Source organism: Sorex fumeus, unplaced genomic scaffold (genome assembly GCF_029834395.1).
Source record: "Sorex fumeus unplaced genomic scaffold, SorFum_2.1 ptg000006l, whole genome shotgun sequence".
Classification (NCBI taxonomy): domain Eukaryota; kingdom Metazoa; phylum Chordata; class Mammalia; order Eulipotyphla; family Soricidae; genus Sorex; species Sorex fumeus.
Window position 1 is genome coordinate 7,275,048 of NW_026606063.1, and position 7,282 is coordinate 7,282,329.

Genomic DNA, 7,282 nt, shown 5'->3' on the forward strand with positions numbered 1-7,282 from the left:
GCGGCGCCTCCGGGGGGTGGGGGGGCTCGCCCGCCCCCCACCCCCCGGGCTTGTGGTTTGCTGCAGCTTCAAGCCCGGCCCCCCACCCTCCTCCTCCTCCTCCCTCCACCACGCACACACCCGCAGACACACGCGCGCGCCCGCGCCCCTTTTCCACGCACCCGGGCCCGGCGTTCAATGTCAACGGCGCCGCTTCCCGCGTGCGAACCCTCCAGCGCCCGAGCCCGCGGCCCCGCACACGCACCCTAGGGGGATGGGGTGGGGGAGGGGGCCTCGGGGGCGCGGGGAAGGCGCTGGAGCCCCATCCCGAAGCCGGCACTCGCCGTTGGAGGGCGCTACCCCTCCACCCGAGCCTGACGCCAGCTCCTCCCGGGCACCCGCACCCCGTCCCGGCCCCTCTGTGTTCACCAGGGCCCCCCACCGCGACCCTCCCCCCCGGGCCCCTCCCGCGACCGCATTCTCCCCCCGCAGCACCTGATCGCTGCGTCCCGAGCGCGTCCCCGCCGGTCCCCGGGTGCTGCGTGGACGCCCGGCCCCCCACTTGGGCAAGAGGCGTTGGGAGGATGGGAGCAGACGCGCGGGGGGCGCTCCGCAGCCCGCGGGGGTCGCACCGGCTCGGGAAGGGCTCGTCTTGCAGCCAGCGGTGCCTTTCATCTGCGACACGGGACGTGGGATCGTTCTAAGGTGGTTTATTTATTTTTTTATTTTTTTTTCCAGCGGACACATGTATACTACAGGCGGGAGGGAGGTGCCCGCCTTCTCCTGGGCGCCCAGACCCGCTCCCCAAAGGAGGAACAATGCGTTTCCCGCGGACCCCTCCTCTCCTCGCGCGCCGCCAGGACTTGGAGCTCCCGGGTCTGTGGGCTGCGCAGCCCCGCGGGTCTGGGCCCCTCCAGCCCCCTCTCCCGGGCGCCGCCTCCCTTGCTGGAAACGGGGTGAAGGCGTTAAACCCCAGAACCTGCGCTTCAAAGCACAAATAAAGCATGGTCCTGGGGCATCCCGATTGATAGGAGGGGTTAAGGGTGAGGCCAGGCCAGAGGAGACCCCCCCCACTCCCCCAACCCAACCAGGACTTCTGTGGGCAAGTGAACCCAAATATAAACAATTAGGAATGTGAAATATCCATGCAAGATTGATAAGAATAGTGACATTGGAAACAGGGCTATTTTTAGCCATTCACATCCACCAAGCCAGCGAGTAAAAACCTCCCACCTCCTGCGATTATGCAGCGCCCAGTTCCCTCCCAGAAGAGACGCTGGCTAGCTTGTCTTCATCCGATAAATAGGGAATTGATAGGTATCGCCCGGCGCCTCCTCCCTGGCTCTCCGGAGCAGAACCGGCACGAGCCAGTCGGGGCCCCCGGGGAGCTAGGGAAGGTTGTGCAAGGACTTTTGAGGGGCAGGGTCCGGGTAGGGGTCTTGAGTGGAGAGTGTCTCTGCTTGCACGGCTGCCTTCTGTCCTTTCTCCCCAGGAAAAGACCCTGCCCAGGCGAATGGGGGGTGGGAGCCTTGTCACCTTTCCACACCAACAGTTGTACTGGGATAATGTTCCGGTGATGGTGATGGCTTTGCGGGCCTTGCAGACCTTTGCATGTAACCCCCCCCCCCAAAAAAAACTGTCCCTGAGAAGGGGTCAGAGAGATGTCTGTCCCTGGAAGAATGCCCACGCTGAAGTGCCAAGCGACCCCTTGGAGACAGCACACTGATACGCCTTGTCACTGCATTTCAACTCCCATCAGTAAGTTAGTGTGGAAAGCAAGTCTTGGGCCCAAATCGACACATTCTAGATCCCAAGCACAGGGACACCTTTGCCGGTTTGGAGAGAGGGGAGGCATGGGTCTCCATCCCATGCAAGATACAACAGTAACGAGGGATACAACAGTAACCCAGATCGTTTCCCAGTGACCCCCTTTGTTGTTTCAAAGTATTTTCATGGGAGCTTTCAGAAGGATGGACCCGTGGAGATCCCAGTTTACAAACTTGCAAACTGAGGCTGAATGCATTAGACTCACCAAAAGCCACTCCACTAGGGGTTGAGGTGAGGGGGGGGCGGTTTCCATGCTCTGCCCCCTCCCAATCTCTACAGACACAGGCCAGCTGGACCTGTCGATGGAGCATTTCTTCCCAAGATCTCAGGAGATCTGTTTCTCTCCCTGCTGCCTTTGAATAAATGAACAGAAACGCAAGCGAATGGAGTTACTTAGGGCCCCAGCACCTCCGAGCTGCACGGCACTTTCCAAACCATCTCGTCCAGTCTCCTCACTTTACAGATGACAAGACACCTCCGGGATTAAATGGCACAGCCAGGGGTGCCAGGTTAATGCGCTACAGCCCAAGCCTGAACGGCAGGCAGGCCTGCAGAGGCCAGGAGCAAAGCCACTTTGCCACAACCTTGCCGGACCCCACACGCACCTCAGGACTGACACCCACCCGAGATGGTGCCGGGTCACTGCCACCACCATTCCTCTTTGTGGAGTGGCAATCGGCACGTTCATAAATCCCCAGACAGCTGCCACGTGTCTGCCAGTGTTTCACTTCTCAGCCACCTCCTCTGGACCCATGATGCCATGTATGAAGGCTTGAATTGGCGCCTTTATTTTTTTTTTTTTGAAGTCTCTCTCTAGGGCTGGAGTGATAGCACAGTGGTAGGGAGTTTGCCTTGCACACGGCCAACGTGACCAACCCGGGTTCGATTCCTCTGCCCCTCTCGGAGAGCCCAGCAAGCTACCGAGAGTATCTCGCCCACACGGCAAAGCCTGGCAAGCTCCCCCGTGATGTATTCGTTATGCCAAAAACAGTAACAAGAAGTCTCACAATGGAGACATTCCTGGGCCCGCTCAAGCAAACTGATGAATAACGGGAGGACAGTGCTCTCTCTAAATTAGTTTAGCAATATATTCCCATACTTTAACTCCTGGGCTTGCCCAAAAAAAGGGGCATGTGGGATTTCCTTATGGGGCCTGGAAAGGGGAAAGCCAGTCCTTTGGCTTTCTGTTTGTTTTGTGGGGCCGGAGTGGGCACACCCGGCAGTGCTCAGGGATCACTCCTGGCGGTGTTCGGAAATGCCAGAGGTTGAACCAAGGCCATCCACTTGCGTAAAAGCAAATACTGCATCCACTGTACTAGTGCTCCGGCCCCTGGCTTCGAATCAGCACTCTAGGACTTGCCCAAGTCGCTGTCTGACAAGGCCCAGCTGCCCGCTTGGGGACACTGGAAGGCCTAGGTCCCCTCGCTCCGTTTGACAAAGAGAGAGAGGGAGGTTCTGGGAGCTCAGGGTTCTGCACGGTGAATGCTGAGCCAGAAGCTCCCTCCGAGGCCTGCTGGTGCAGAGCCTGTGTTTGCCCCATGAGGCTGCGCTTCTCTGGGCCCCTGTGGTTTCGTCGGCTTGCTTCGTGCACTCAGCTATAAACGGAATACGGAAGAGTTGGTTCTTTGAGGAGGAGAGCAAAGGGCAGGCGTGGGACCCATCCAGGGCAGCCAGCTGACGGAATCCACCACTTTCCCACCCCGGAAATTGGGAGTTTCTTAAAGCGGACAAAAGACTTGGTTGGTCTGGGGGGTGGGGGATGATCTCCTAAAGGGGGGTTCAGGAGGTCTTGGGGTCCCACTGATGGCTCTTGTCCAAACTGACTGTGGGTTCATTTCAAGGGCTGGAGCAGCATGGCGTTGCAAGGGCAGTGATGCTCGTGCCCTGCCATTGGCCATGTCTGGGATGCTCTGGCCGCGCTGGACATCTCCCTGGTGATGCTCCCTGAGGCGCCCCTGGGGCTGAATCCAGCGAGCTCAGGGAACCAGGCGGTGCTGGGAACCAAGCCCGGGTTGGTCCTTGCTCTGCAATGAGTCCTGACTGCCCCATTATCTCCCAGCCCCCGGTGTTGGGATTTTTGGGGTTTTGGGGTTTTTTTTGTTTTTTGTTTTTACTTTTTTTGGTAAGTGAGTTGAAGGGAAATTTCTAGTCAAGTTGTGTGTGTGTGTGTGTGTGTGTGTGTGTGTGTGTGTTTAAGTGAAACTCATTTGAGTACAGAAGAAAACTGAAAGGCAAGAACATGTGTGGGTTGATGTGAGGATTAAACGAGGTAATGTGATGAAAACACTTGGCAAGTGGCAGACACTGAGCAAGTTTTGAGGGGTTTAGGGGAAAAGCAGGGGTTCGGTGGAGTTGGGTTTTGCACTCATTTCAATCCCAGACAGCCCCCCCCCACGACCCCTTTTCCTCCGGCTCCTTGTTCCCAGCCTTGTGAGGACAGAGAGCAGAGGTCACTCTGGTGCTATACACGCAAGCCCCCCCCCCACCCCACTCCCCATGGCCCTCACAGGCCAAGCCTTCTGGCTTTGGGCTCCCCAGCCAGTGCTCAGCTGGGTTCTAGACCTAAGACGAGTGAGGCCGATCTGAGAGTGTGGGGTGACCCCAGTCTGGTGGGAAATTCACAGCCCACAGAGCAGCCCTGAATTTTCAGATTCACTGGAAACCGACTCTCCAGCCTCTGAGGCCTTTGCTGGACTCCTCAAGCTTCAAGGTCTAGGAGCACTAAAGCAGGGTCGAGACCCAACTCCTAGTGATGGAAACGAATAAGGCTGAGGCGGAGCACTTTATAAGAGGGAAGTGGGGGCTGGAGAGATAGAGAACTGGTAAGCCGCTTGCCTTGCACACAGCTGACCCTTGTTCGAGCCCTGGCACTGCCTGTGGTACCCTCAGCACTGCTAGGAGGGTCTCCTGAGCACTGACCCAGGAGCGAGTCCTGGTCCAAATGGGGCCCAACGGCCGCCCGCTGAAGGAGGAGGGAATCGCTGTGCGTCGTACACTGGGGCTACGCAGCTGTAGGTCCTCCTGCCCTGTCCCCTCCCCTCTGGGCCTCCTTTCCACCCAGAACCTTCTCAGCCTCCCACGGCACCTGGAATCCGGCAACTCGGAAACCCCCGCCTTCCCAAATATCAAAGACACGCAGCCTGCTCCATGCTTTAAGATCTACCAAGGGCCCTTTGAACCCAGGGCTTTTTTCCCAGCCAGAAAATTCTATGGAACCTTTAGGGTCCGGGCTCTCAAAAAGCCCACACGAAGCCTGGCGCCCGTTCAAGGCTCTCATGTCCAATTAAGGAAATAGTCACATTCCTGCTGGGACTCTGGCTGGAGCGCGCTCCCTCGCTCTGCGTTTCTCCATCCACCCAGGAATGCACTGCAGCGGCCAGGAAGGGGGTGATTCTCACCAGGACACAGGATCGGATAGCCGAACGCTCAGTGGGGGAGCCCCTGCAGGCTGCTACCTTCCCCAAGTCAGAGCTGGAGCAGGGCCTCCCTCTGGACACATTCCCTTCATACCACTCGGAGCACCCCCACCCCAACCCCACTGGCTGCACCCACAGTTCAGGGCCAGAGAAAAACTCCAAACCTGGAGGGTCCTGAGAGAGAGGAGGGCCGGCCGAGCTGACGAGTTTCGGGGGGATGGGGGTGAGGGGGAGCCTGCTCTTTTCTTTCTTTATTTCGGTTTCCTTTTCTAGAGCACAGGATGTCAGCTGGCTTCCTCCCGGGCTGTGGTCCCCGCTGCCTTCACACACACACACACACACACACACACACACACACACACACACACACACACATGCACGCGCTTCCCGAGAAGAAACCCCACAACGCCATGCACCAGAGAGCAGTCCTGTGGGGGGGCACCTCTGCCAACCCCGAAACCTGAGCTAAACCAGCTCCCTGGAGGCCTCGAGCAAACTCACACCCGGGGTGCCTGGCCTTAGGATCAGATGGCTGGCTCCAGGTTCCTCGTTTCTGCCCTTGCCACGGTGCTGCTGACAGGGATTAAACACCTCCTCCGTGCCAGGGTGCTTCCGAGGAATTGCTTTACGAGAACATCCACTCTGCCCCATCTCCCTCACTCCCCTGGTCCTCCCGAAGAAACGTTCTTTCAGCCACAGCCAGCCCTGTGTATGTCTTCCCGGTCAGCGCCAGTGCAGACACATTTCCCCAAATTACTTTAGTGACCCTCCAAGTTATCTGCAACCTGCATTGCCATCAAGCCTTGTGGGGTTTGTGTCCAAGGCTCTCCCTAGCCTCTGCCCCCTCCACAAAACATCTGCTACCTGCAAGTTTCCGTTACCAAGAAATCAGGGGCTGCCTTTAGTGTTGATACGGGGCGCACTGCTGTGGCCTCCAGGAGGCTCAGTCGCCGGCCCCTTGGAGACCACCCCCCAGAACCGTGGCCATAGAAACAAGTGCATGCTCCAGGCAAGACGCTTCCTTTGAGCCTGGGGTGGTGGGGGGCACTGCCCACCACACTGTAAGCTCGGAAGGGTGGAGGTTGTGCATTTGGCTTGCCGCAGGCCCTACTTCTGTCCTACCTGGCAGAGTGCCCGTGCACTGGACACACTCAGGAAGCGTTTGCTGAATGAATGAATGCACGTGTGAATAAGTGCAGGCAACCAGGGGTGGAGGGGAAGAAGCCGCCCCCAGGCTGGACGGAAATGGGGCTGTGCTGGCCACAGGAGTAGCTCCAGCAAAGGCTCCGCAGTGGACTGGGGGTGTGACAGGACCAGGCAGGAGCAGGAGACCACCCCAGCTCCTCCCGTGACCCATCTTCTGAGTCCTATGACTGATGTCAGTGGCTCTATCCCGGATGGGCGGGTAAATGGGACTAAGCAGAGTGGGTGGCCAGAGGGAGCATGTTTCTATGAGTCTCCTGAAACTCCTCTTCTCTCTCCTCTCCTCTCCTCCGCCCTGCAGGCACCCCCTGACCTCCATGCTCCTGCAAGTTTGCTACCATGCTCCTCCCTGAGAACCTCAGCTCCCACACCCTCCTCTCTCTTCCACGGAAACATCCCTCCTTATGCCGATCTCAAGCAGCTGACCGGTGAACGATCTGGACCCTGGAGCCAATCCAACCCACTCGCCCCCCAGGAGCACTCAGGAAGCGTAAGAAAAGGGGGAAAAAAAAGAAAGAAAACATGTGGAGGAATGATGTCCGTTTTCTATACCAGATGTGATGCTGACCTTCTTCTTAACCACCCACATGGGCTTCTCATCGAGTCGGCCCCCGTTTACTCATCTGTACAATGGGCCTGAGATTCCCTGTGTCCTGCTCACTGCCCAGGGGGAAGTAGCTACAGCACACAGCTGCCTTCACTGCAAAGTGCAGCACTATCTTCTCCTCTGTTGCACCTGCCTGAAGATCCAACACAACAAAGAGAAGATTGGGGCCGGGCGCAGCTCACGCAATGACGCCCTGGGTTCCATCCCAGCACTGCAAGGCCTCTGGGAGTGGCCAACACAGCTAGGAAAA